This window comes from Panthera onca, chromosome B2 (assembly GCF_046562875.1).
Source record: "Panthera onca isolate mPanOnc1 chromosome B2, mPanOnc1 haplotype 2, whole genome shotgun sequence".
Lineage (NCBI taxonomy): Eukaryota > Metazoa > Chordata > Mammalia > Carnivora > Felidae > Panthera > Panthera onca.
In genome coordinates this window covers 72,383,509-72,411,026 of record NC_138343.1, presented here as the reverse complement: position 1 = coordinate 72,411,026, position 27,518 = coordinate 72,383,509, and the positions used below count along the sequence as shown (strand labels likewise).

Here is a 27,518-nt window from a genome sequence, read left to right as displayed (position 1 = left end):
ATTTGTCACCAGAGCATAGTCTAATCTACCCCAATTAATAACACAAACACCAATATTTAGAATTTATTTCTCTGTCACTTTTAAGCTTTCTTAAGATTTGTCAAAAAATGTAACCATTCCACCTGGACAGTCAGAGAAGCCCAACACGCAGGTGACTTCTCCCTAGAGAAATCAGATTGGCAACATGTAAAAGGATTTCATACCTACTTGCATGGTATGAAATCCATTCTTCACTTCACAACTGTTCTAAATGTATGGGACAGATGGAGAAACAAACTGCCATCAAAAAGTTGCCAGCTTTGACATTCCTAGGACAAAAAAATGCTTCCAAAAGGGCATAACTCCACAAGCCTTCACAATCTGGAGGACTAATTCACTTCATCGCCTTCATCAAATATTTAGGAATAGTACAATGTTCACTGGGATAAAACTAATGGAGAAAACAGGGAATGTTCTGATGCCTTTGTGCAAATTAGGCATTTTATTTTAACTTTAGAATTTTGCACAAAAGCACCAAAAACTTCTTTTGAATTTAAGAAACTGACAGTTGACCGACTGGATTGCTCTAAAGCTATTGTGCCTAAGTTATATAACTGTCCATAGAGACTATAAAATTTCAGACATTATACCTGGAAAAAATACATTTGTTACAACCTGGATTTTCACTGAAATATTTGAACTCTCAACTAATATTGCGGGATCTGGAGCCTGCCTGTATTTGACGCCCAGCTATCCCACTTAACAAGAATGTGTCTTTGGACAGATAAATTGTTTTTGCTCTTATACAATGGCAATTATCCCCACATTATAGTGCAGCGAGGCTTAAGGAGTCTTACATATGATAATCCATATACCGCAGGGCCTGACAGATAAAGTGTACACCGTGCTTTTTAATTAGTATTACACAACACCTTTAATTAGTATTACATGAACAGAATTAAATTAAAATGGAAATAACAAACTACTTGTATTAGTTTGAGGATGAGCAGGCGTGTTGCACCAGTGAGCCGCTGAGGCTTTTGGGTTTGTCTTTTAAGCTCAAATCTGTTTTCCTACTTCTTCAACATTGGGTAAATAATTGAGTGAACGTGGGCGAATTATTTAATTGCTGAATTCTTCAGTTTCTCCCTCTGTCAGCTGATAAGAACAGATACTACACTTGATCTTGGCCAAAAGGCCGAGAAACGATGTCAGCTGAGGTTGAAAAACATAGCCCAACTTAGAGGAATGTGAGAAATAAATGTGAAAAACCATGAAAGGTCCTTTTATCACAACATTACTTTTTTCAAAAGTCAAAAGGGATAGTGTATATACATCATTAGAAAAGTGTTTTTAAACCTAAGTACAAAAATATGTATTTGATCATTATGTTGTAGTCATTCCCAAGATAACTAAGATCTAGCATTTGATAATATGTGAAGCCAGACTCAAAACACCAGTATTTAGAAATATTATGGAAAATTACTATATGCTTCAAGAAACGCTTAAATATCAAGTATAAAAAGGATGGTAAGTGGCGCCTGGCTGGCTTAGTCAGTAAAGCATGCGACTCTTGATCTCAGGGTCTTGAGTGGAGAGATAACTTTTTTAAAAAAAGAATGTTAATACTTTATATCTAATAGCTGGAATATTTTGCATGGCTTATATCAGATGTAGTAAAATGCATACAGAATAAAAGCTTTATTAAATACCTTATAAGAAACAATTAAATCAACAATTAAAAACAACTCTGCATTGTTCAGCATTTTCAATAGTTACAGGATGGGGTTGAGACAATACACACAGTTGAAATAAACTATATGTGATTTGGGAAAGGAGTTTAAAACACACACACACACACACCAGAATAGAGCTGGGAACACAGAGCAGGAGCAAATGTAACTTCCTAAGAGTTTTTCTTTGGTTAGGCTGGGTACTGTTAAAGTAGAGAAAGAAGCCAGGAAATCACATTTCTATTTCACTACCCATCTTTTTAGCAGAGAAACACTCTTTCAATACCCAGGAAAATATGTACATGCCACCTCTCCTGCCTCCATTTCAAAAAAAGTTCATGAACATGGAGCTGAGTTTATCCATGCTGCTGAGCATCTCCAGGCTGCATATCCATGCTGCTGAGCATGGATGCTGCTGAGCATCTCCACATGGCCCTAGCCCAGGAAGAAAGAAGCAGCACCAGGGGGCAAGGGTCCCCAAAGTGGCTTTCTCCATGCATCTTAAATACAATAGTAGTTTTGGGTTTGTTTGTTTTTTAATTGTGGATACCAAGAGACTTAACAATTTTTTAAAAAAAAATTATAATGTTTATTTATTTTTGAGAGAGAGAAAGAGAAAGAGAGAGCAGGAGAGTGAGCATGAGCAGGGGAGGGCAGAGAGAGAGACAGACAGAATCTGAAGCAGGCTCCAGACTCTGAGCTGTCAGCACAGAGCCCAACACGGGCTCGAACTCACGAGCCATGAGATCATGATCTGAGCTGCAGTCAGTAGCTTAACCAACTGAGCCACCCATGTGCCCCACAAATTTTAAAAAAGCCATTCCATAGGGTGCCTGGGTGGCTCAGTCATTAAGCATCTGACTTCGGTTCAGGTTATGATCTCTCTCTGCCCCTTGCTCACTTGCACCCTGTGTCTCTCTCTCTCAAAAGAAAGAAAGAGAGAAAGAGAGAAAGAGAAAGAAAGAAAGAAAGAAAGAAAGAAAGAAAGAAAGAAAGAAAGGAAGGAAGGATCTCATTCCATAGCTCACTTATTCAACAATAACAGGCTGGGAAGATGCATGCACATGGGTCTAAGATCAAGCTTCCTTGGCTTTCCAGACTCACTTTCAGAGGCTCACATGTTCTGAGTAACAACGGATTTTCCCCAGAGTTTCACAACTGCACCCTGGGGTTCGAGTAGCAATGGGAACACTGTCAGTAAACCTGTCCCCTACCCAGTGGAGGCCCAAATTGAAGCTGGGAAGTCCTCTCTAGATATACCACTTACAACACCTGCATGTTCATGACTATGAGCCTGCAGTCAGGAGTGGGTCTGCCCCCACTAGAACTCCAAATCCATCTTTCCCAACCTCTTCAACTGCATCACCAGGACTAGGGCATCACTTAAGGTTTCTTCCTGCCCAACCGCACCCAAATCGCAACCTGGCCAGCTGTAGCACTAATCCCTTCAAATTTTTAGGTCTTTTTATACATTTATTCACCCCCAAGAAGTCCCAGATACAGGGGACAAGTCTCACTCACTGTATGCTAGCCTCTTCATCCACTTCTCCCACCCCTTGGCTACCCCCAAATCCCTTCTACTGGGCCCTCTGAAACACATTAGAGAAACCCCTGTTACCCTCCACCTCTTTTCAGAATGTTCTCTCCACACTTGTCTCCAGAAGATCTCATTCCTCCTTGAGGCCCCTAACTCCCCTACATCTTTCACCAGTGGTGTCTGTTGTTGCTACAACAGTGAAGTAGACATCTTCACTGTTCATTGTTGCTCTCAGGCTATTCTTCCTCCCTACTTCCTAAAAAAAAGCCTGCTTTAAATCTCATAGCATTCATTTACATCATCCACAATCTATCATTTTTGCTGCATGCGTTTCCCTCACATTTTTATGTCTCTCCCTTATATTTTTCCATGACTTAGCTTGTAGCTCATTATCAATCTCCAACATTGCTGCTCGTATATTCTTGTGGGTTCAAGGTTTATGCTGTTGCCTCTTTTCCACCTTAGTCTTTCATTTCCATCAATTCCTCTCCTACAATGATCTTGTCTTCTACACTTCCACAATTACCACCTGCCATGGTCACACCCCAGTTCTCGTCAATGCCAATAACATCAATTTCTTTGTCATCTCAGTTTATAACTCACATTCACTGACCCCCACTTTCTATCATTCTATCTCATTTCCTGTAATAATACAGATTCCAAAATACTTAGAACACACTGGGATCTCTAATCCATCGATTTTGTAACTTTTCACCATCCCCATATCTTCATACCTTCTCTCTCCTTTTTATTTAGCTTGAATTCCATGGTTTAACATAATCAGCACCTTGCTTATACCCTTGAATTCCCCCCCCCTTCACACTTTATTGTACTTTCTTGGCAAAAGCATAACCCTTGTTAAATTCAGTTCTATACTTATTCTGGTCCTACATCCACAGTTAAGAGAAAAATCTCTCAATTGTTCTGACTCTTCTCATTTTAATTTCATGGCTGTGAATCTCAAGTGCACATTTAATGCTGCACATTCACAATATGTCCTTAATCAACCTATGTGATCACTTTCTACTTCATTAGCCTATTTACTCTTCCTCTCCCCAGATGACTATATCATACCTTTTTTATTCTGTTCTTAAATCTCTAACAGTCTCACCCCAAAATTCACTCTGAGCCAATCATGCTCCTTCACATTTCTTGACAAAATTTAAGCATCAGAAGAGAACCTCCATAGACCTCCAACACCAGCTACACCCACCTACCTCCCCTACCATCTATCTGCACTCACATAATCTGCCTCCCTACCTGGCATCACAGATATAAACTATCCTTTCATCTCCCCAAACTCCATTCCTATTTGTTCTATTTGTTCTCCAGATCCTACCTTTACTTACTTTCCTGTGGCAGTTTTTTACTCTTCTCTATTATACCATCTACCATTGTGTGTGTGTCTCTCTCTCTGTCTCGCTCTTTCTCTCACCCTCCCTCTCTCTCCCCCTCACCTCTGCCCTTCTCCCTCCCCTCTCTCTCCCTCTCTCTTTCTCTCATCAATATAATATTATGCTAATATGTCTATCAATTTAAAATACCTTTTCATGACTGCACCAGTTCTCCTGTATTTATTGTCCCATTTCCTTCATCCACTTTGCAGCAAAACTCTTCAAAAATGTTGTCTATACTTCCTTTTCTAATTCCCCCTGCCCAATTCTACTTCAGGCTTACTCCATTGTTGATTTTGCTCCAACTCTTCACCAAATTTGTTTTTTGTTGACATTAAAAATGATTTCTCTATCACAAAATGATTAATTCTTAGTCTATAGCACATTTCTGATCTGTCAGCATTTTTGGACAAAGCTGATTGTTCTCTACATCTGAGCCTCCAGGACACCATATTCTTTACTTCCTTTCTCACTGTTCACTCCTTCTCAGTCTCCTGTGTTCATTCCTCTTCTTATTCCAGAACTCCAATTTTGTAATGCTGCAAGGCCGAGGTCTTGGTCCTTCTTCATCACTCAGTGCCTTAGTGATTTCATATAGCCTTATTGCTTCAAAAAGAATCTTTTTGTGGATGACTTTAAAATATATATAGTTCAAGTTGAAACTTTTATCCCAAATTTCATATTCATATACCCAACCACCTACTATCCCTAATAGATATTTTAATCAATACATCCATAGAGTGGATGAAGAAAGAAGAGAGTGATTGAAAGTTGGACATTAAGAGATTCTAAAAATAAAACAAAAGAAATCATCATGACAACTTCACACATTTTGATATTAGAGGCTAGTCACTGAATTATGCAAACATAAGTATTATAGTAATGCCAACCTAAAAATCCTATAACATGTCATCATTATTATAAAGTGCATGTTAATAAATGCAATCAACTAAGTAGTAATCATTTCATGCTGTTTTGAATCTTCTCCTTTTCTAAATATTTAATATTCTTCCATATTTCACTTTTCATTCAATTTGAGTGAAATTGATGTAGATGATATTTTTAATTATAAAATCTAAAAATTCTCCCAAAACATCTCTGAACTAAAAGACAAAACAAAACAAAACAATAATCTTGTAATGATTTTTTCACAAAAGAAAACCTTTTACAACCTTTATAACTGATGATTATATGGAGGTCAATTTGAAATGACCTTTACAACCTTTATAACTGATGATTATATGGAGGTCAATTTGAAATCCTTCATAAAGCAGTGATCTTAACACTGTGAGAAATGGAAGAAATATATTATGTCTGTGTTTGAACATTTTATAAAGTAATGATAATATCTATATATATTCATGGAATCTTATTTATACACATGATAAACACACATATACATAAACATCCTCTTGAAAAATATAAACTCAGTAGGCTTTTTTTTTCCTGGGTTAAGCATTGAATGGAAACACTGAAACACTCCAGTGATTTTGGTTAATTCATTTTACCTTCAAAGACAATACCTTTAATCTGAAATACTGGCTCCAGTTTTCAGCATTGAATTCCAAGTAAGCCTTAGATTCTTATATATTTTTAAAAATTTTAATGTTTGAGAGAGAGAGAGAGAGAGACAGAGCATGAGTTGGGGAGGGACAAAGAGAGAGAGGGAGACAGACTCCAGGCTCTGAGCTGTCAGCACAGAGCACAGCTCGGGGCTCAAACTTGGGAATGGCAATATCATGACCTAGGCCAAAGTTGAATGCTTAACCAACTGAGCCACCGGGTGCCCCACCTTAGATTCTTATATTAAAACTGGATAAAAGAAGTAAGTATAAACTCTCTATATAAACTCCCCAATCCTTCACCAATGATTTATTGATTAAACATGAGAGGTTACATCATTACCAACTGACATTAAAATTGAAATTCTCCCCCTTTTGCAAAAAGTTTCTGGTATTATTTCAAACTTATAAACTCATAAATTTTAAAGCTGTTTCTGGTGTTTCATTAATCTGTTTCCAACTAAGGCTAGATCCTAGCTGTAATTTTATTAGGATTCAGAAGTGATATTTTTCAAGATAAGGTCATGGAGTTTACCTTAGGAATTTTCCTTCTTGAAGTGGGAAGCCCTTGGAGAATTATATTAAAGAAGCAAAAGTAAAAAGAATGACTAGATAATTGCTTCCTCCACATCAAATGAAGATTGTCTGGCCAATTTTTGTTGTTCATAGAGTTAATGAGACCCAACAGATGTTTAATCTGATAGGAAACAGATTCTGTACCTTGGTGTGAAAATATAAGCATTCCATCCTTTGCCTAGTCATCTTCGCTATAGAATATTGTCAGAAGCTCACTCCATTCCAGCCTGTTCTGTTTGATGATTGTCTGTTCTTGTTGATGTCACATTCCATTACCACTACAAAATATTTCAAACCATTTTCTTCCCTCCCTTTTCCTAAAAATACTAACACAGTCAAAACTTCAACAAAGGTGAATGCTTTAATCTCTGCTGTCAAGTCAGCAATTCACACTTGCCCTCTATGGCAGAAAGCACACTCTTCATCCACCCGTGATGGTGAGTTAGAGCAGTGCTGTTCATACGGTTACTGCCGGATTCCTGTGTCAGCACTCTCCATGTTAATCCATCTGTTCACTCCTTCCCCGTGGTTGTAAAGTCAATTAGTGAAAATCGACTGGAACCAAGATATGGAGATTCTATTGACTTGAGTAAGGAGCTTATCTTCCTTCCTTCCTTCCTTTTTTTTTTTTCTTTTGAAAATGGAATTATAAACTACATAATGAGCCCTTGCAGGTGGAATGGTTTCATCAGACAGCCCATGCCCATAGACGATTAGTCATGTATCATGAGCCATTTATATATTCAGGCAGGTGGAGCAGATACACTCAGCCATGGCATGCAGCCTCATCAGTCATGTAGACCTACTTAGCTACTATGTTATCCTAACACACACTTTTGGAAAATTCAACCACTTGCCCCAATATTTCTGAGAATGAATATCATCTGTACTATTAAAGATGTATTTTTTACCAAACAAAATATTTTAAAATTATGGTCAGATGTATACTTCATAGATTTGATTAATCTAATGATGTAATAGTCTATTAATAATGCCTGCTGATAATACTTGTTATTAAACATGTTTATTTTGATTCATTCCAGGACTTCTCATAGTTGGATGTTGTTGTTTTATTTATAGAAAGAAAAGAAATCCATGTAGATAAACAAGTGTTTAAGTAGCACATGTATCTTTGAATATCTATGCTCACAAGTTTAAGGAAGGCACACTAGGTTTAAGCTGTTATTGAATGTCTTTTGAAAGTAAATGACTTCAACTAGGGAAAGTATATTGTAGACAAATCACTTTGAGATAGGCACAATAAAATATACATATGCACTTAACACACATGCACATGCATACCCATGGAAGGAGGTATTTATAGAAGTACATCTGTACATATAGTAAAGTTCAGTTATCTTAAGAAATTTGTGAACTATTCTCCTCTTACTCTAAGGAAAGGCAATAATGCTATCTTAAAGGAATGTATGACTTTGTATCAAGGATTAAAAGATTTAATCCTTTTGGGAAATTAAAAGATTTGTACCAAATAGAATCTTGAGCCCTGCTCTGGCCACATGTCTACCTAGTAGCTAGATTGAGAACTGAAATGTGATTGAAGAACAGACCTTTCACAGACTGATGAGATTTCACGAAGCCTTACTGATGAGTCAGCATAACATGCATTTAATGAGTGTCTATTATATGAAAAGTATTCTCTGAGGATGCTATGCAGCAGGAAATAAGTTCTATGTGTAGTGACTGAGATTCAGTAACATAGAGTAAGTTGAAAGAAGGAAATAGTAGAATGTAATCTTGCTCTAAAGAAGATACAGTCAGCACTAAAACAAAGTAATCAATGTAGACTTTATAAAGGAAAAAGAACATAAGCTGAAATTGAAGGATGGTTAGTTTCATGAAGGTCTGAGGGAAAGGTCAAAGTTCTAAGTAAATGAACCCTTACATGTAAAGACATAGTGCATTGCAGGAACTGGATTATTGAATGAAAATAGACAGTGTTGTGCATTAAGGAAACAATTTTATCTGTTAAGATATTAAAAAGTATGCAGGTAAAAGATTCCACGGTTGATTTAACAGTGCTAGTATCTTTCAGTATCCAATTTTCCCATCCTTCATATTCCATTTCCCTGAGCTTACAGACATTTGTTTCCTTTGTTGTCTCGTGGTCACAAGATGGCTAGTATAATTTCAGACACCAGGCTCTCATTCCACAACAAAGCATAAAGGAAGCGGGTGGAGGAACCATTGCCTATATGTCCCTCTTTTACCCAGAGAAACATCTATCTCAAAATATTCCAAGCTTAATTCCTCTATATTTAATTGGCCAGAGCTTGGTCACATAACCACCTCAGACTAACCTCTGGCCAAAGGAAAAGGAATCCACCATGATTATAATTCATCCCCTGGAACTGTGCAAGGTGATTCCTGAAGAAAACCAAGGTTCTTTTGGCAAGGAGCAAGGTCTATTTAGTAAGTAACCAACAATCTATGCCATTATGGGTATTTCTGGCATGTGGCATACATGGAACTCATATTACCTAAAACTGGAACGATTTGAACTGGAGAATGAAAATATTGACCATCAATCTAAGAGGTTGATTTTTAATTTGATTGCCAATTGGAAGACTTTTAAATCAAAAGCTTTGTTGGTTTGTTTCTTTATTTTTCAGCTTAATTTTCTTTTGGTTTGGTTTCATTCCACTGGTAGGAAAATTACTCTAACAGCAGTGTATAAACTGGATCAAAACTGAGAGTCTGGTAGTAAATGAAGGCTGGGAGAGTTTTTCTGATTACAAGTAATGACCAGTGGGAGATGGGAGTAGAAAAATTATTCAAATGGCATTGCGGAGGAATAATTGAAGAACATGGGAACTCGCTGAATGAGAAAATAAGTAGGAGGGCTCACAAAAGGACTATAAATCTTTAAGCTTAGGCTTTTAGAAACATAGTGCTTTCATGAATACAATAGGGGGGGTCAAGAAGATGATTCCACAAGGAAGCTAATGAAAGCAGTTTTTAGCAGACTGAAATAAGCTGAATTATCCTTTGGCTAATTATTTTGCCAAAATTACTACCATTTACAATACAACACAATGTAACAGTAAGCAATCTAGTAACCAGGAGGCAAATACTACTAAAAAAAGCTGAAAAAAGTCCTGAGTTTAGCATTAAACTTATACAGTAAATTATTAATAAAATGTGTTCACACAAAAAAAGGTTATTAAAGAATAGTGTAGGGGCGCCTGGGTGGCTCAGCTGATTAAATGACCAACTCTTGGTTTTGGCTCAGGTCATGATCTCACAGTTCATGGGTTTGAGCCCCACATCAGGCTCTGTGCTGATGGTGCAGAGCCTGCTTGGGATTCTCTCTCTGCCACTTTCCTGCTCTCTCTCTCAAAATCAATAAGTAAACTTAACTTTTTTTAAAAAAGGATAGTATGTATAAAATATTTGGTTTGTTAACCTACACTCTGCACCTGATGATAGAGTATAAATTGCGAGTTGCCTTAAGGGAGAAAAAGTTAAAAAATGGAATATTTTTAGCAGCTGCATTCTGACAATGAATTTGAAAGTTTTTATTTTTAATATTGCATTTATATATATGTTTTGAAACAACACTAAAAAGGAACAAGTTAATTTTAAGTGCAGTCTGTATAAATCATGATATGAATCTGATATGGACAAAATAAAATTTCTAGATTAAACAAAGAAACATAGTAATATTTAATAGGTTTTTCATTACTCTCCTTGTGAAGCCAATGCATTTGCTAAAACATGTTATTACATACCTTAAAATATATACAAATATAAATTATATTAAAGCATCAAATAAATGGAAAGAATGACCGGAAAATAGTTTAATAGATCAGGAGAAATCATTCTTAAGCTTAAAATATTTAATTATGCTAACTACTTTATATTAGCTATAGGCTAAATTATAATAGCTTCTATTTTAGACATGAGTAAACTTAGGATAAATAATAATATTTAATCTTTCTGAGCTCACACATCTAATAAAAAAATGACTCCACAGCCCATTATCTAAAACTTCTGTAATTTTGTGTATATATGATATGTATTCAAAGTTTGTTTCTTTACAATATTGCTATAAAAGCCTACACATAATGACACATAAAGCTGGTATGCACCTCTTAGAATAGCAGTGGCCAATTGAGAAAAGAAAAGCTGTAATGCTGGAAAAATTTGCTCAAACAGCAGAGGCCCACAGAAAGTCATATTATGGCTGAATTTTCAGCCATACCTGGCCATACAGATGCCAAAACACCAGTAGTGTTTGCCCTTATTCCTTGAGCTAACATTATGATTTCAGGGTAATTATGTTTTCTGTGTTTCACTTAGTAAGCAATTAATAAAGCATAAAGCTCTTATTTCTACTCGTGTGTTTATATTGTTAATACATTTTTATGATTAATAGGTCCTCAAGATAATATTTAAGATAATAAATAAGTACTTGTTAATTTACACTTTGTTAATAACAAAAAAGTTTTTGCTCCTGCATATTATTCATGCACTTGGCTCTTATATGGAGCTATATTCTATTAGTCTTTTTTATTATTAAAAACTAATACATTCTAGTTCATGGGAAGACTTCAATGTTTGTTAAACTGAACTCAACTACACCATATTTGAATAATGCCTTCTAAAATCCCACTCCTGGTGAACCTCAGTATCACTTGATTTCAAACTGTACATGAAGGGATTGACCATAAACTAAATCTCTTATCTAAAACAAGACTGGGGTGCCTGGATGAAAAGATGCTCAACGTCGCTCCTTATCAGGGAGATACAAATCAAAACCACACTCAGATATCACCTCACGCCAGTCAGAGTGGCCAAAATGAACAAATCAGGAGACTATAGATGCTGGAGAGGATGTGGAGAAACGGGAACCCTCTTGCACTGTTGGTGGGAATGCAAATTGATGCAGCCACTCTGGAAAGCAGTGTGGAGGTTCCTCAGAAAATTAAAAATAGACCTACCCTATGACCCAGCAATAGCACTGCTAGGAATTTATCCAAGGGATACAGGAGTACTGATGCATAGGGGCACTTGTACCCCAATGTTTATAGCAGCACTCTCAACAATAGCCAAATTATGGAAAGAGCCTAAATGTCCATCAACTGATGAATGGATAAAGAAATTGTGGTTTATAAACACAATGGAGTGCTACGTGGCAATGAGAAAGAATGAAATATGGCCCTTTGTAGCAACGTGGATGGAACTGGAGAGTGTGATGCTAAATGAAATAAGCCATACAGAGAAAGACAGATACCATATGGTTTCACTCTTATGTGGATCCTGAGAAACTTAACAGAAACCCATGGGGGAGGGGAAGGGAAAAAAAAAAAGAGGTTAGAGTGGGAGAGAGCCAAAGCATAAGAGACTCTTAAAAACTGAGAACAAACTGAGGGTTGATGGGGGTGGGAGGGTGCGGAGGGTGGGGGATGGGTATTGAGGAGGGCACCTTTTGGGATGAGCACTGGGTGTTGTATGGAAACCAATTTGACAGTAAATTTCATATATTGAAAAAAAAATAAAAAATAAAATTAAATTAATAGAAAAAAAAAGACTAGGGGTGCCTGGGTGGCTCAGTTGGTTAAGCGTCGACTCTCGATTTCAGCTCAGGTCGTGATCTCATGATTCATGGGATCGAGCCCTAAGTCAAGCTCTGCACTGACAATACAGACCCTGCTTGGGATTCTCTCTTCCCCTCCCTCTCTTTCTTTTTCTCTCAAAATAAACAAATAAACTTAAAAAATAAAACAAGACTCAAAATTGTATAATACTTAATAAATACATGGCTAATTATGAGTCATTGGTCCATCTTCCTAAATAAAAGCTCTAAGAAGTTTCCAGTGGAAACTTTATGCTCCTTTTTCCTGCTGCTCTAACACCTTTGAGGGATATAGGAGGCATTCGGGGGTTCTTTAGCTGTACCAATACAGTTTTTTGATGGCGAGTTCTAAATTTTTTTAAAATTTATTTATTTTTGATAGACAGAGAGAGGCAGAGCATGAGCAGGGGAGGGGGAGAGACACCCACAGAATCCGAAGCAGGCTCCAGGCTCTGAGCTGTTTGTTAGCACAGAGCCTGACGCGGGGCTCGAACCCACGAACTGCGAGACCATGACCTGAGCTGAAGTCGGACGCTCAAGCGACTGAGCCACCCAGGTGCCCCTGTTGATGGCAAATTCTAAAGAATAGTAAAAGAAACTAGAAAGAAAAGAATATGTTTGAAATGTCTATCCCCTCTTCCTTGCCATTCTGATATCTACTACCATTACCACGCTAGACGTACATGCAACTCACTTTTACACTTATTAGTTTAGGGTCAATATCTTTATTTGTGAACAGGCAGCTAGAGAAAATAGTTCAATTGCTTAGGATACTGATATTACTTTAGACAATCATTCTCCTCAAACTCCTCATCTCTAAAATGGTAGTAGTCAAAATAATTCAAGAGAGATGTCTCGATTTTCATATACATATACATTAATAAGAGTATTCTATTGTCACCTGATGTTGCCTACATGTAGGTTAAAACTTCAGCATGAAAAAGTATGTCGTTTTCTCACATAGATATGGTTGACATTTAACAGGGTCATTGTACAACCTTGGCCATTGATTAAATCTAGCTCCATTAACAAACGGAGGTGGGACCAGCTATAGTTCTTGTAGCTGCTCTATATCCTGGCTTCTCCCTCAATGTATTGTGACTCTAACCTCTTCTGCAATGAGGACATTATCTCCCTCAGCTAGAAAGCCTTTTATGACTTCTTTTGAGTACCATGCTGTCAGTTTATTTGTACAGGGCTGAGCATATGGCATTTCCAGCTCAGTTCATAAGACCACCTATTCCACTTGGCAGTGGTAACCAGGAAAGAACAGAGACGCTCATTCTTGATATCCTGCTGCCAACTTTTTAGAACACTGGAGAGAAGCACATTCAGATTAGAGTTTTGGGATGTCATTAAAGAGAGAGAAAAGATTGGAAGAGGAAGAAGAGAAAATGTTTAGAAAAGAAGGCATGGGAGCTTAGTATTTATCTCTGGCTATTTTTTCAATCTAACAGAGGTGACCCATTTGCCTCTTACAGTTTATTTTCCCCAGTTAGCACTCACTGTTAAATTAGTCAGAAATGAATAAGCAGGAAGTAATAAGTGCCCCTTGGCTTGACTTGTGGAGCTAGGCCTAGAGATCAGTTTAGGAAAATGTGCGTTTTGATTCTTACTAGTAAAAGACTCCATAAATAATAAACTGAAAAGAGAGTACTTCGGGAAAGTTTATTGTTACAACAGAGAAAAGGCATTTCCTTGTAAGAGCACAATGAAGCAAGTGTTTACAAAGCTAAGATTTTAGATCTTGCAAAAGTTCATTCTCTTTTCCTCACAGTTATGTAGATTCCACTTACCTGGAAAGGGGTAAGCAAGACTCACAACACTCAGTTCTGACAATGACAGTCTCACTTCCTAAACTTTGCTCTAAACATCCCACCTTGTAACATCCACCCACAATAGCTATTTTAACAATTTTCAGTGGGATACGTGAATATAATTATTCTATTTTGTGGTAAATAAAATAATAGTTATTATAATGTATGCTTTTTGATATCATTCTCAGAGATACAAGTTGGTTTTTTTTGTTAGATCTATTTAAGAAGCATCTCACAATAAGATAACCTCTTATAACTGTTCTAATTATTTAAGTAAGATTTTTTTAAAGCAATCTGTACACTCAATGTGGGGCTTGAACTCACTACCCCAAGATCAAGAGTCACATACCTTTCCAACTGAGCCAGCCAGACACCCTATTTAAGCAAGATTTAATGGAGATCAAAACAGCATTATAATATATGATAAAATTCAGGCACTTTCCAAAATGATGTGTGATTTGCTAAGACACACAGCACAATAATTGCAATTAATATGGGTTATTATACATCATATTTATAAAACATATAAAAGGAGAGTGTGAGTGACTTTATCCAGTGTGTGTGTGTGTGTGTGTGTGTGTGTGATCTTCTTCCAAAATGTTCAGTAAATTTGCAGTGTCACATAAGGTCAGTGATTGAGACAAAAGCAGTGTTGGCTGTAAATGTTTAACAACCAAATATCTGGGGGGTAAAAACATTGCTTTGTAGAATTGGCTGATCTCTGTGGTGTAAATATTCCCATAATGGCCAATTTCAACCTACTAATGTCATGTCACAGGATGAAGAGTTAGGAAGATACATGCAGTAGCTCACTATTACATAGTATTAACAATATACAGATGCAATATGTGTAAATAACCTCAAGATGATAGATGACAGTAAAATAATTAGGAAGCAATTAGTTTTGAGTCTTTATTACTTTTGTTTTCAATATAATTTAATTGCAAGTTATACAATGTACTATTTAATAATAGAAATGTTTAACAACCCGCACACAAAAATTCTTGAAATGTTCATAACTGGTTCTTCCAAGCTTGTAAGAGCCAGCCCTGTATAGGGCATACATATTCATCTCCATTGACTCCCTAAATATCATGAAAATGGTATCAAAAATTCAAAGAAAAAAAGGAGCACAGAGCAACACGGTGAAAAACCCAGCTGCCAACAATGAACTACCATTTCAAGGAAACTGGGAAGGATGGAAGGATCATAAAAATGTACTGATAATAAACCATATTATTGAAGAAACTGGTCCAAATGGGAATGGAAAAGAGAAGCAACACAGACCCAGCAACATCAAGATGTCTGCAGTTCACAGGGAGGAAAGGCACCTATGCCCAAGAGGGAACACCCCCATATTTCTTCCCGTATCTACCTCTTTCTCACCCGGGGAACCTACATTACAGACTCCCTCCAACTTAAGCAGGTCTGTGGTGAGTTTCCTTTTAAGATGAGAAGCCTGCCGAAAAAAAAAAAAAAAAAAAAAAAAAAAAAAAGACCAACCCAGCTAACTATATTGATCAGCTTTTATTCACACATAGGAAACACAGGTATTTGAATAAAATCAACAATATGAAAGGAAAGGAGTAAGACAAGCAGAATTATTCACCCCAAATAAACAGAGAAAAAAAGGAAGCAGAAAAAAACAACAAAAGATTAGTTAAATCAGTGTCATTAAAGAATATATAGGAGGATATTCAAATCCATAATATAATAACAAGCTGCAATAAAAGCACAAAGTAAAAAACCTACTACGTGCAAGGCAGTCTTCTAAGATTTTATGGATGTCATTTGTTGCAAATTTTTGAGAAAACATAAGAGTTGGTAAAAAAAACCAAAGAGCTCTGAAAAAGTACAAATACTAGTGACATACTAAATATTGAGAGGACTGTAAAACAGAATGGAAGTGGTTAAAATGCAAAATTCTTATTTCAAAATAGAGTTGTGGAAGTATCCCAAAATTTTGAGCAAAATTACTTGATTGCTAACAGGTAAAAAGGATACATACAGAAAGCCTGAATTTCATCAGATTCTAGAGTTTTATCAAAGAGAAGAAAACGGGAAGATAAAATGTTCAAAATAATAAATGATAAAAATTTTCCTAAGTCAGTCAGAGAAAGACAGATATAATTTCACTCATGTGTGGAATTTGAGAAACACAACAGATGAACATAGGGGAAGGAAAGGACAAATGGAGGGAGGCAAACCATGGAGGGAGGCAAAAAGAGAGGGAGGCAAACCATAAGAGACTCTTAAATACAGAGAACAAGCTGAGGGTTGCTTAAGGGGAGATGGAGTTGGGGGGGAAATGGGTGATAGGCATTAAGAAGGGCACTTTTTGGGGGGAGCAACTGGGTGACATATGTAAGAGATGAATCACTGGGTTCTACTCCTGAAGCCAAGACTACACTGTATGTTAATGAACTTGAATTAAAAAAATTTTTCTGAGACACAGAAAGGTACAGCTTTTCATATTAAAAGTTCTCATTGATATAGTTTAGCTGGGATGCTGAAAAAAATAAGTAAGTAATATCCATGCCTGCATCTAACACACTTGCATACATTTTTCAATGCTTTTTCTATGGTAAGGAAAAATGATAAAAGCTCCAAAGAGAAAGAGGTTATCTAAAGGGAGCAATAATCAAACTAACATTATTATTGGATGTGATGATTGAGTAAGGTATTCAAAGCTGTGAGAGCAAGTCATGTATTAAATCTAAAATCCATGTACATTTCAATACTAATTATGTGAGGAAACACATTTTTCCAATATGTAAATAAAAATAAAAGCCTACAAATTAGACATTCTTTCTAGGAAATAATTATATTTAGTTAGGTATACTCCAATGAAAAGTAAAAATAAATCAAAGAAGGTAGAAAATAGACTCCAAGAAACAATGGAACTAGTTAAGGGGTGAGCCAGGTTAGGGTAGGAAACAGAAACTCAGATCTGTAGCTCACTAGACAACCACAGAATAGAAGAGAGTATCCCAAATAAAAATAGGAACAGAAGGGTGAGTAAATAAAAGCATTAAATTCTTTAAAGTTATAAAGGCAACCACTTAAAACATGTGAAACAGTGGTATTATTAACAATAACTGGGGGAGTAAGGAGAGAATCGAAGGCTAGTGTGGGTTCTACATTTTTCATATTTTATACTGGAAAATAAATAGATGTTAGATGATAATTTCACATTCTTTGTTGTTGTGTTGTTTTGATTTTCCTAGAATAAAAAATTGCTTTTTTTTTTTAACTTGTTTAGTTGGTTTCTTTGTTTACATAAACACCTATGGCCCTAAACTACATCAAACTTCACATTTTACAGACTGTGCCAACGCATCTCGATGTATTACATCAAACTCACAAGGGTGCTGCAAGATATTTTACACTGTTGAAGAAACCAGCAATACTCAACATCTTCCAGCCACCAAGCAAAATACTACCTCAAGTTAGATCATAGTTTCAATATTAAATGGAGCCATAGTTTTTCTGATGATGTCATATCTACATCAGAAAGTGTCCTTTCACGGACATCTTTTTTTTTCTAAATGTTTTATTTATTTTTGAGAGAGAAAGAGAGACAGAAAGAGAGAGAGAGAGAGTGGGGGAGGGGTAGAGAGAGAGGGGACAGAGGATCCGAAGCAGGCTCCGTGCTGACAGCAGTGAGCCCAACGTGGGGCTCGAATTCATGAACCATGAGATCATGAGCTGAGCTGAAGGTGGAGGCTCAACCAACTGGACTGACCAGGCGCCCCTCCTTGACATGTTTTGCAAGACTGCTGTGATAAAAATCAAGAATTTTGGGAAACTCAGTGTGCCCTAGGAAATGAGGGTGTCGGTGTTCAATCTAATTCCACGTTTTGAGAGTTGTCAGTGCCCAATAGCTACTCACATTCTATTAGTAAATACTTATGTTTATTTAATAATGATATAAAATATATTTCTTTCCATTTACATACATTTTTACTTCTTAGTTTTAATGTCTGTAGATATTACTTTTCTATCCTCCCAATAATGTTTAAGTCAACATTAAGTTCCATCCTCTTTTTTAACTCATATAAATGTTTTCAAATTACACACACATCTTCATTTCAGTAAAATATAATCATATTTTTATTCTCATTCCCTATTTTCTTTTGAAGGGACACTCAAGGAGGGAAGATGGGGAAAACATCTTTCTCTGAGAGATATTTAACTTTTATGCATTGTTTAAACTGTTAAAAAAAATCACATGTATGTACTACCTTTATATTAAAAAATCAAAATTTTGCCAAAAAGAAAAAGTTTAAAATGATTATTAGCAACCAAATAAAATTTGGTTTAAATAAATTTAAATAAAATTTAAAATTCAGAACTGTATGAACACTAGAATGATATATATATATGATTATATATATAATTATATATAATGATTAAATATGATTATATATAATATATGGGCATATATATGGTATATATATGGAATATGATTTAGAAATTAAAAAGAATAAAGTGTTGTTGATAACATGCTACAATAGGGAGGAACTTCATAAACATTTTGCTATGTAAAATAAGATAGACACAAAAAGTCATATATTGTATGATTCCACTTATAATAACTGTCCAGAATAGGGAAATCCATAGAAGCAGAAATTATCCTAGTGATTGCAGGGGCTGGAGGAGGGAGGAATGGAAAGCAATCATTATGATAAATGAGATTTTGGGGGGGAACTAAAGATGCTCTGGAATTAGTAATGAAGGTTATGTAACATAGTGAATATACTAAAAGCCACTGAATTGTGTACTTTAAAAGGGTGAATTTTACAGTATATGAATTGTATTTCAATAAAAAAATTGTATGAAAAAAAGGAATATTAAATCAGTCTCTGAGCTTTATAGATTTTACCCCTTGAAACAGTTTGATATCTAACACGCCTTCTTGGATGCAACTGGAATTTGTTTCACTTGAATTGAGTATTTAAAAGACCTTTTTTTCCACTTACAACTTTTTAGACTCCAGAGAATCCCTAAGACACTTTCAGGCAGGAGAATGGAATCCTTCTCTTCAATTCATGAGGTAAAGCCTCCCTTCCAATTTTCCAGCCCACAGACAGGTATTCCTATTACTTCAAAATAAAAAGAAGAGTAAAGAAAAAAGAAAGCAGGAGAATATTCATTCTGGAAAAAAAAATAGATGTTTTCTTTCCCAAGGAAAGACATTTTGGCCACATATTTTTATTTCAGCCATAGAGTGCTTTAACATATCCATCCAATTTCCCTGGTGTTATTTTCCACCATATTTTTTCTGCTTTTATGTAAACACAAAAAGAATAAATTTATCCTTTTCTTAAGTTAATGTAGTTAAGTACTAAAATCTGGTACTTCAGACAAGACTGAAATGTGTGTGTAAAACTTGTATTCTTAATAACTAGATCAGGGAATGGAAACTTTATGTAAAGGGACAGATAGTAAATATTTAAAATTTTGCAGGCTTATGGTCTTGCAACTACTCAACTCTGATGTTATAGCATGAAAAGAACCATAGATGATATATACAAGAATTAGCATTTTAGAATTTTATTTGCATTCTAATAAAACTTCTTTTACAAAAATAAGCGGTAGGCCAGATGTAGCTTATAGACCATAGTGTGCTGACCCCTGAACTTGACAAAAACACTTGAAAAAATTTAAAAAGTTGAGAAATTGATAATAAGAGACATCTTCACAGTTATAGGAAAAATATTTATTGGTTTATCCTCATAATAACTATTGGTATATTTAATATAATTTATTTCATATTTTATCCTTTTTGTTCATAGATCTGACTGAGAGTTATCATCTAAAATTGTAACTACTGAAGTTATTAATTTGTTAGATCATCCCTCTTTTAGTCCCATTTAAAGAATCACATGTGTTTTTTTTTTAATTTTTACAAGGTTTTATTGTAATGATTTTTATTGATTTCATTATAAGAACTATTCTTGTGAGAAGTATGTCAGGAGTCACTGTGGCTTCCATTTGATCCCCAGATCATGTTTTAACGACCCTGTGTGTAATCTTAGAACAATAGGAAACTGTGTGTAATACCCACTTCAATCACCAACACTTCATTAGAAAGAAAATGTTTGCACATGTTCCAGCAGCACAGCCAGAACAAGTGTAGAAGAGAAAACCTCACTGGTTCCATTTCTTATTTCTTCCCATTAAAATTCTCTGAGCTGATGATCAGAAACTAAAATTATGATGACAAGGTGGTTTCGGAAACTGGCAGCCCATCAGATGTTTTTGCCAGTGTTTTAAAAATTTTGAGACATCATCTGGTCTACCAAGGTCCTGATAAATAATAGTCTTTCCACAACAGGAGTGTATCTACAACTGAATGATCTTTCTGCACTTGCCCCTATTATGTCCTCACACAATTTGAAAAATGAATGCTGGTTGCAAAAATATTCTGTGGAATCAAAGAAGAAATGTAAATGGACTATTGGAAATTGAATCCAATTTCACCCCAGTGAAATCCAATTTCCAGTGATTTATTAGCTCTTGTTCTCTTAAAGGTTTTAGCTAAACAATAGAATTTCTGACCTTATACCAAGGGACATGGCTTTAAAAAGTGAGACTATCAATCCTCCCTCTAAACTTTAAGGGAAGATTCTGTTCTTCAGGACACTAAATATTTCCTAGAAATGATATAGCCAAGAATGGAAGAAAGTGTAATATTTTGTAAGCTAAATGGATCTCTAAAATTGATATAAAATGCCTCAAAATGTTTGAAATCTGCTGGAGATTCTTTGTCCTCCCCCCACCCCCAACCTTTATGCTTTGGCCTGACATTGGTTGCAAAACCACTGTTAATTTGAGGGAAAATATCACTTAATATGGAATCTAACATTCCGCTTAATATTAAGATTTGACAACACAGATGGGTTGCCTGGGTAGCTCAGTCAGTTAAGTGTCTGACTTCAGCTCAGGTCATGATCTTATGGTTTGTGGGTTCGACCCCCGCATCAGGCTCTGTGCTGACAGCTCAGAGCCTGGAGCTTGCTTTAGATCGATCTCTCTCTCTCTCTCTCTCTCTCTGCCCCACCCCCACTTACCCTCTGTCTCTCTCTTTCAAAAATAAATAAACATTAAAAAAATTTTTTTCAAAAGATTTGACAACATGGAAATTAGAATATAAATGCATAAAAATGCAACATCTCAAAATGTACGTTTGGCAGACCTAAATTAAATCAAAATTTTCAAGCTGACCTATAATTTTAGAAGTTACAATGTGTCAGTAGATTAGACATTTGTAAAAATATACATCCTTTCATGTTCATTGTTAAGTAGTTGCAGTTAAGTAGTATGCCTAGTGGTCAAGTAAAATTCTAGAAAATTATACCATGATTCTGTTTTTTCAGAAAATTTGACTTCTTTCCATTTTGTTTCTATTATAAATAACACATAAATGAACACACTGTTTCATTCAGTTTTTCCTTTTTTATGTTTCTTTCCTTTACAAAAAAAATCTGTTATTTAATGTGTAAAAAATATAAATTTTTCGGACACTTTTGAATATATTTTGCTAAACTGCATTTTAAAACTATAACTTACACTAGCACTACTTTGGATTTACTAGTTTTTTACATTTGTCTAGAGTTGTGTTCTCTATTTTTTTTTTTTTTTTTTTTGCATATTCAGTTTAAAATCATTCAGCAAATTGGTGCAGCCGCTCTGGAAAGCAGTGTGGAGGTTCCTCAGAAAATTAAAAATAGACCTACCCTATGACCCAGCAATAGCACTGCTAGGAATTTATCCAAGGGATACAGGAGTACTGATGCATAGGGGCACTTGTACCCCAATGTTTATAGCAGCACTCTCAACAATAGCCAAATTATGGAAAGAGCCTAAATGTCCATCAACTGATGAATGGATAAAGAAATTGTGGTTTATATACACAATGGAGTACTACTTGGCAATGAGAAAAAATGAAATATGGCCTTTTGTAGCAACGTGGATGGAACTGAAGAGTGTGATGTTAAGTGAAATAAGCCATACAGAGAAAGACAGATACCATATGTTTTCACTCTTATGTGGCTCCTGAGAAACTTAACAGGAACCCATGGGGGAGGGGAAGGAAAAAAAAAGAGGTTAGAGTGGAAGAGAGCCAAAGCATAAGAGACTCTTAAAAACTGAGAACAAACTGAGGGTTGATGGGGGGTGGGAGGGAGGGGAGGGTGGGGGATGGGTATTGAGGAGGGCACCTTTTGGGATGAGCACTGGGTGTTGTATGGAAACCAATTTGACAATAAATTTCATATATTAAAAAAAAATAATAAAATAAATAAAATAAAATAAAATAAAATAAAATAAAATAAAATAAAATCATTCAATATTTTTTTACCAGTGTTTTCTCAGTGCTACTTTGTGTCAGGCATTGCTCTAAATTCAGAGGAGCTACATATGAAAAGACACAAAAAGTTACTGTTTTCATGGAGCTTACAATCTTGACTTTGGAATCTACACCAATGTACCTTTTACTTTTGATTTGCTTTTAAGAAAACATACATTTGGTTAGATCAAAAACTATTAGTGCTTCATTTCCATGAAATAACTCAATCTTCAGAATACACTTGGGAGACTGGATGGTTAGATAGATAGATTTCCTTTTTCTTTTTTTTTTTCTCAGAGAAATTAGAGAGCAAAGAAGTAAATGTTTCCAAGATCACACAGCCAGTAAAAGGTGTAGACAAGACTGAGACCAGGAGTCTGACTTCAGAGACTTTGTACCTAATGCTTATGTTCTATGTCTCCTCCATGATTATCAGCTGAAATGGGTATTTTTAATATACCTTTGTAACTGTTTTAGATATCTTCTCATATTTACTTATTCAAATGTTGATATTATTCTTATAAATGTCTAATAACAATATCATATTTAAAGGAAATGGTTAACAGTGTTAGCTTTGCACTCATACAGACCTGAGTTTGAATTCAGCCAGTGTACCTCTACCTTTGTTGTCTTGGGCAAAGTACTCAGTCTCTCTAATGCTCCTTTTCCCCATCTACAGGTATAAAGCCAGGCCTCCTTGGAGGGTTGCTGTGACGATCAAATGGGATAAGAAATGTAAGCTTTTAGTTCATTGCCTAACACCTAATGACTGCACACTACATTTGGCTTGTTAATATAAATACCAAATGACCTCAAATAATTGAAAATAAGAATTTTACTACAGGAGGAATGAGGCATGGAAAATTTTGGCATAGCACAGATACTGGGGTATCAGAGAGTGTGGGACTTTGACCAGTCAGAGCCTAGCACTAGGAGTTAGGTAGGGAAGGAGAAAAGAAAGAAGGAATCAAAGCAAGCTTTATAAATTTCAAAACTGCATTGATAGAGGAAACACTTATATGACTAAAATCTAAGACAGGCTTTCTAGCCCACTGCTGTCTGGCTTATATATATATTTATATATTATATATATATTATAAATATAATATTTATAATGTATCTACATTACATCAATGTATATGCATCTTTGCAAATGATTAAGACAGTAATTTATGACAACTTGAATGTAGGTACTTGAAGAGATAAAAGTATGCTGACAATCTCCCTAGAACTCTATGGCATCTCAGTGAGCTCAGTGGTTATTAAAGATCATTGCTTGATGAATGTTTCTAGGTCTTAGAGTTTCCTCAGGTACAAATCCTAGATTTTCTTCTCTAGAATCCTTCTTTATGAATACATATTCTCTTTCCAGACAATAATCTGGACAAAGCTTTTTAGATCCTCTCTACATGGGTAGACTACATATTTTTTCAGGTATCTTAAAGATATGAGTGGATTTAAAATTATTCTTCCTCCCACTCCTTTTTTTCCCTCTATCCACAAATATGCATGATTAAAAAGAAGTTAGAGAGGCACGGAAAATTCATTTTTCATTCATACAGAATTGTGGATACATTCAATTCAGTCAAACAAGAAAGGAAGTTTGAGAGAGGGAGAGCAATCCTTCTAATGAGCCTGGTCCGTCCCCATTGTCATCGTGGTTTACTCAGTATGATGATGTACCAGTTTATGATTTCCTGACTGTTAGAGCTCTAAGGCCACCCTCATCTACTTTACCTCCCATAGAATAGATATCCACATGGAATGAAGGGAAGAGAGTGTCTACAATTGGGTTATACAGAAACTGTATCATTTGGCAAAGAGGTGGAAGACAGTGATAGAGGAACTGATAAATGTACCCACTAACATGACACAGGTCTCCATGATTTTGAGCAGCTTCCTAACAAGCTACTTTCAACTGAAACTTCAGAGCTAGCAGCAACAATAACATGATGCCCACATTTTAAATCATTCTCTCCTTGTTAACCATTAATGCTGTGCAAAACTTTAGCTTTTGTGATAACTGAAGTGGTCATGTGCTGGTGACCATACGAAATTTTATTTAGTGCCATTATTCCTATTCCAATATGGGAAAAGTGTGTCACATAGGGAGGGTAAATCATTCTCATAAGCCCACAGTGTCAATTAATGGCCAGTGTTAGTGCCACAAATCTTGATCTTTTCTACCTGCTGCTTCTCTCATGTTGCCTGTCCTTTTCCCCCACGTCTCTCTGAAATTAAAATCAAGAAAGCTCTTTACGCAGCCCTACATTGATGCTCAGTAGGTAACGGCAATGATAAGACTTCCCAAATCCCTTTCTGAAGTGGGAATAATATAACTAAAATCAAAATGAATGAACACCATTGCAAAAGCATGGGAGTTTTAAGAATGATCTCACACGAATGCAAAGATCTAGGGAGGTATACCTGGGCTGAGGCTGACCGGGTTGCAGCTGTCTTTCAAAACAGTTCAGTAGGGAATCTCAGAAATTAAGGGAACCTCACTGTAACAACAGAAACTAAAATGGACTCTAAATGTCCTCAAAGAGCCAAAGAGATGTGTGGTCACGCCAAAGTGACCCTGATACTTGGAGGCTCTATATATCGGGGATGTCTGCATCTGCCCCTGATGTACAGCAAACAAGTGCCAGTTTTTAGGTTATCATCCTCGGTTCCTAACAATGTGGATGAGTTATAGGAGAGGATGTAATGTGTAAGGCAGGGACAAAAGTAGAATAGACTTCTCCATTTGGGAAGGATGGAGGAAGAGGATAGGTAGCAAAACTCATTAAATGTATATTCATTCATTTTCCTTTTTTTATTATGGAATCAAACTGTAACCTCAGAAATATGTTGCATAGAGATCCTTTAAAAACACTTTGCACATTTTTTACATTATCTCCTTTTATCAGTCAATCTAAAAAATATGAGTATGTGTGTGTACATACACATATATATGTATACATGTGTGTATACATACATATAGACACCTTTGTACTTATAGATGCCCACATAGAAGTGTATACACATATAAGTGTGTAATCACACACATGTACACATAGATTTATGTATTTGTAAACATACTGATCTTGAGTACTCTGATTCAAAAACTATGTTTGATATCAGAAAACAGTAAAGACATAATCTCAGACTTCATGGAGCTTATATACTGAAATTTTATCAATGTAGCTAAAATTAATAACTCAGGAAACAACAGATGTTGGCAAGGATGCAGAGAAGGGGAACCCTTTTGCACTGTTGGTGGGAATGCAAACTGTGCAGCCACTTTGGAAAACAATATGGAGGTTCCTCAAAAAATTAAAAATAGAACTATCCTATGACTCAGCAATTGCACTACTAGGTATTTATCCAAAGGATGCAAAAATGCTGATTTGCAGAAGCACATGCACCCCAATGTTTATAGCAGCGTTATCATCAATAGGCAAATTATTGAAAGAGCCCAATGTCCATCGCCTGATGAAAGTATAAGGAAGATGTGGTATATATATACAATGGAATACTACTCATCAACATAAAGAATGAAATCTTGCCATTTGCAACAAAATAGATGGAACTAGAGTGTATTATGCTAAGCAAAATAAGTCAGGCAGAGAAACATAAATATCATATGATTTCACTCATATGTGGAATTCAAGAAATACAACAGATGAACATATGGGAAGGGAAGGAAAATTAAGATAAAAAAAGAGAGAGAGGCAAACCATAAGAGACTCTTAAATACAGAGAAAAAACTGAGGGTTGCTGGAAGGGAGGTAGGTGGGAAGATGGGCTAAATGGGTGATGGGCATTAAGTAAAAGAAGAAAGATTTATATGATCTGAAGAGAAACCAAAGTATTGGGTGATGTGCATTAAGGAGGGCACTTGTTGGGATAAACACTGGATGCTATATGTAAGTGATGAATCATTGGGTTCTACTCCTGAAATCAATACTACACTGCATGTTAACTAACTCAAATTTAAATAAATAATTAAAAATAAATTTATCAATATTTCCACAGGAAGAATTACAAGATGGTCAATTCTAGTTAATACGTTGTCATAAAATATCTAGTTTTTGATAAACAAAAAATATACATAAATTTATTACATTCTTCCTAGTAATTCATAAACTATTGATCAGTTGTAAAAATAATTTTGATTCTTCATGGCATCCAATCATAAATGGACTATTAAGTTAGCCATCGATAAAAAAGTCATAGATATGCCATAGATAAGCCAAAAAACAAATGAACATTAATGAAATCTGGATGGTATTCTGCAATCTTATAAAGCACATAAGATATCTGAAAGAGAACTACTAATATATGTGGCTACATGAACTTTGAAATATTTACAAATTAAAAAAGAAAGCGAAAAACTAAGAAAAGTATTTATAGATATAAGATAGACCAAATGTTCATGTTTTTAATAGATGTAAATCTTGGGCAAGTAAATAAATAAAACCTAGTATATAAAATGTTTAATAGGGTGCCTGGATGGCTCAGTCGGTTAAGCGTCCAACTTCATTTCAGGTCATGATCTTGCGGGTCTGAGAGTTGGAGCCCCGTGTTGGACTCTGTGTTGACAGCTCACAGCCTGGAACCTGCCTCAGATTCTGTGCCTCCCTCTCTCTCTCTGCACTCCCCTGCTCACATTCTGTCTCTCTCTCAAAAATAAATAAGGATTAAAAATTTTTTTTTAAATGTTTAATAGACAAATGAAAAGATGAGGTTTTTTTTCCTAAAAAATAATGAATACATATAAAAATTCAAACTCACTAATAATCTAAGGACTGCATTTTAAAATATAATAATTATATTTTACAAAACTATATCATTTAATATATATTAACAATAATATTTGATAATGTTATGAGAAATCCCAGACCTTAAAAACAGTGCAAATTGCTACAATTTATTTAGGAAAAAAAAGGCAATTTGTACCCAGAATCTTGAAATGTTTTCACTTTG

The 27,518-nt window shown here is 35.5% G+C and overlaps 1 long non-coding RNA gene and 1 pseudogene across 2 annotated transcripts in view; both read right to left on the bottom strand.

Moving 5' to 3' along the window:
* Positions 1 to 27,518, bottom strand: part of LOC132667318 (uncharacterized) — a 493,653-nt gene that overhangs the window by 175,340 nt on the left and 290,795 nt on the right. The window lies entirely within an intron of this gene.
* Positions 1,066 to 1,189, bottom strand: LOC132668155 (U2 spliceosomal RNA; annotated as a pseudogene).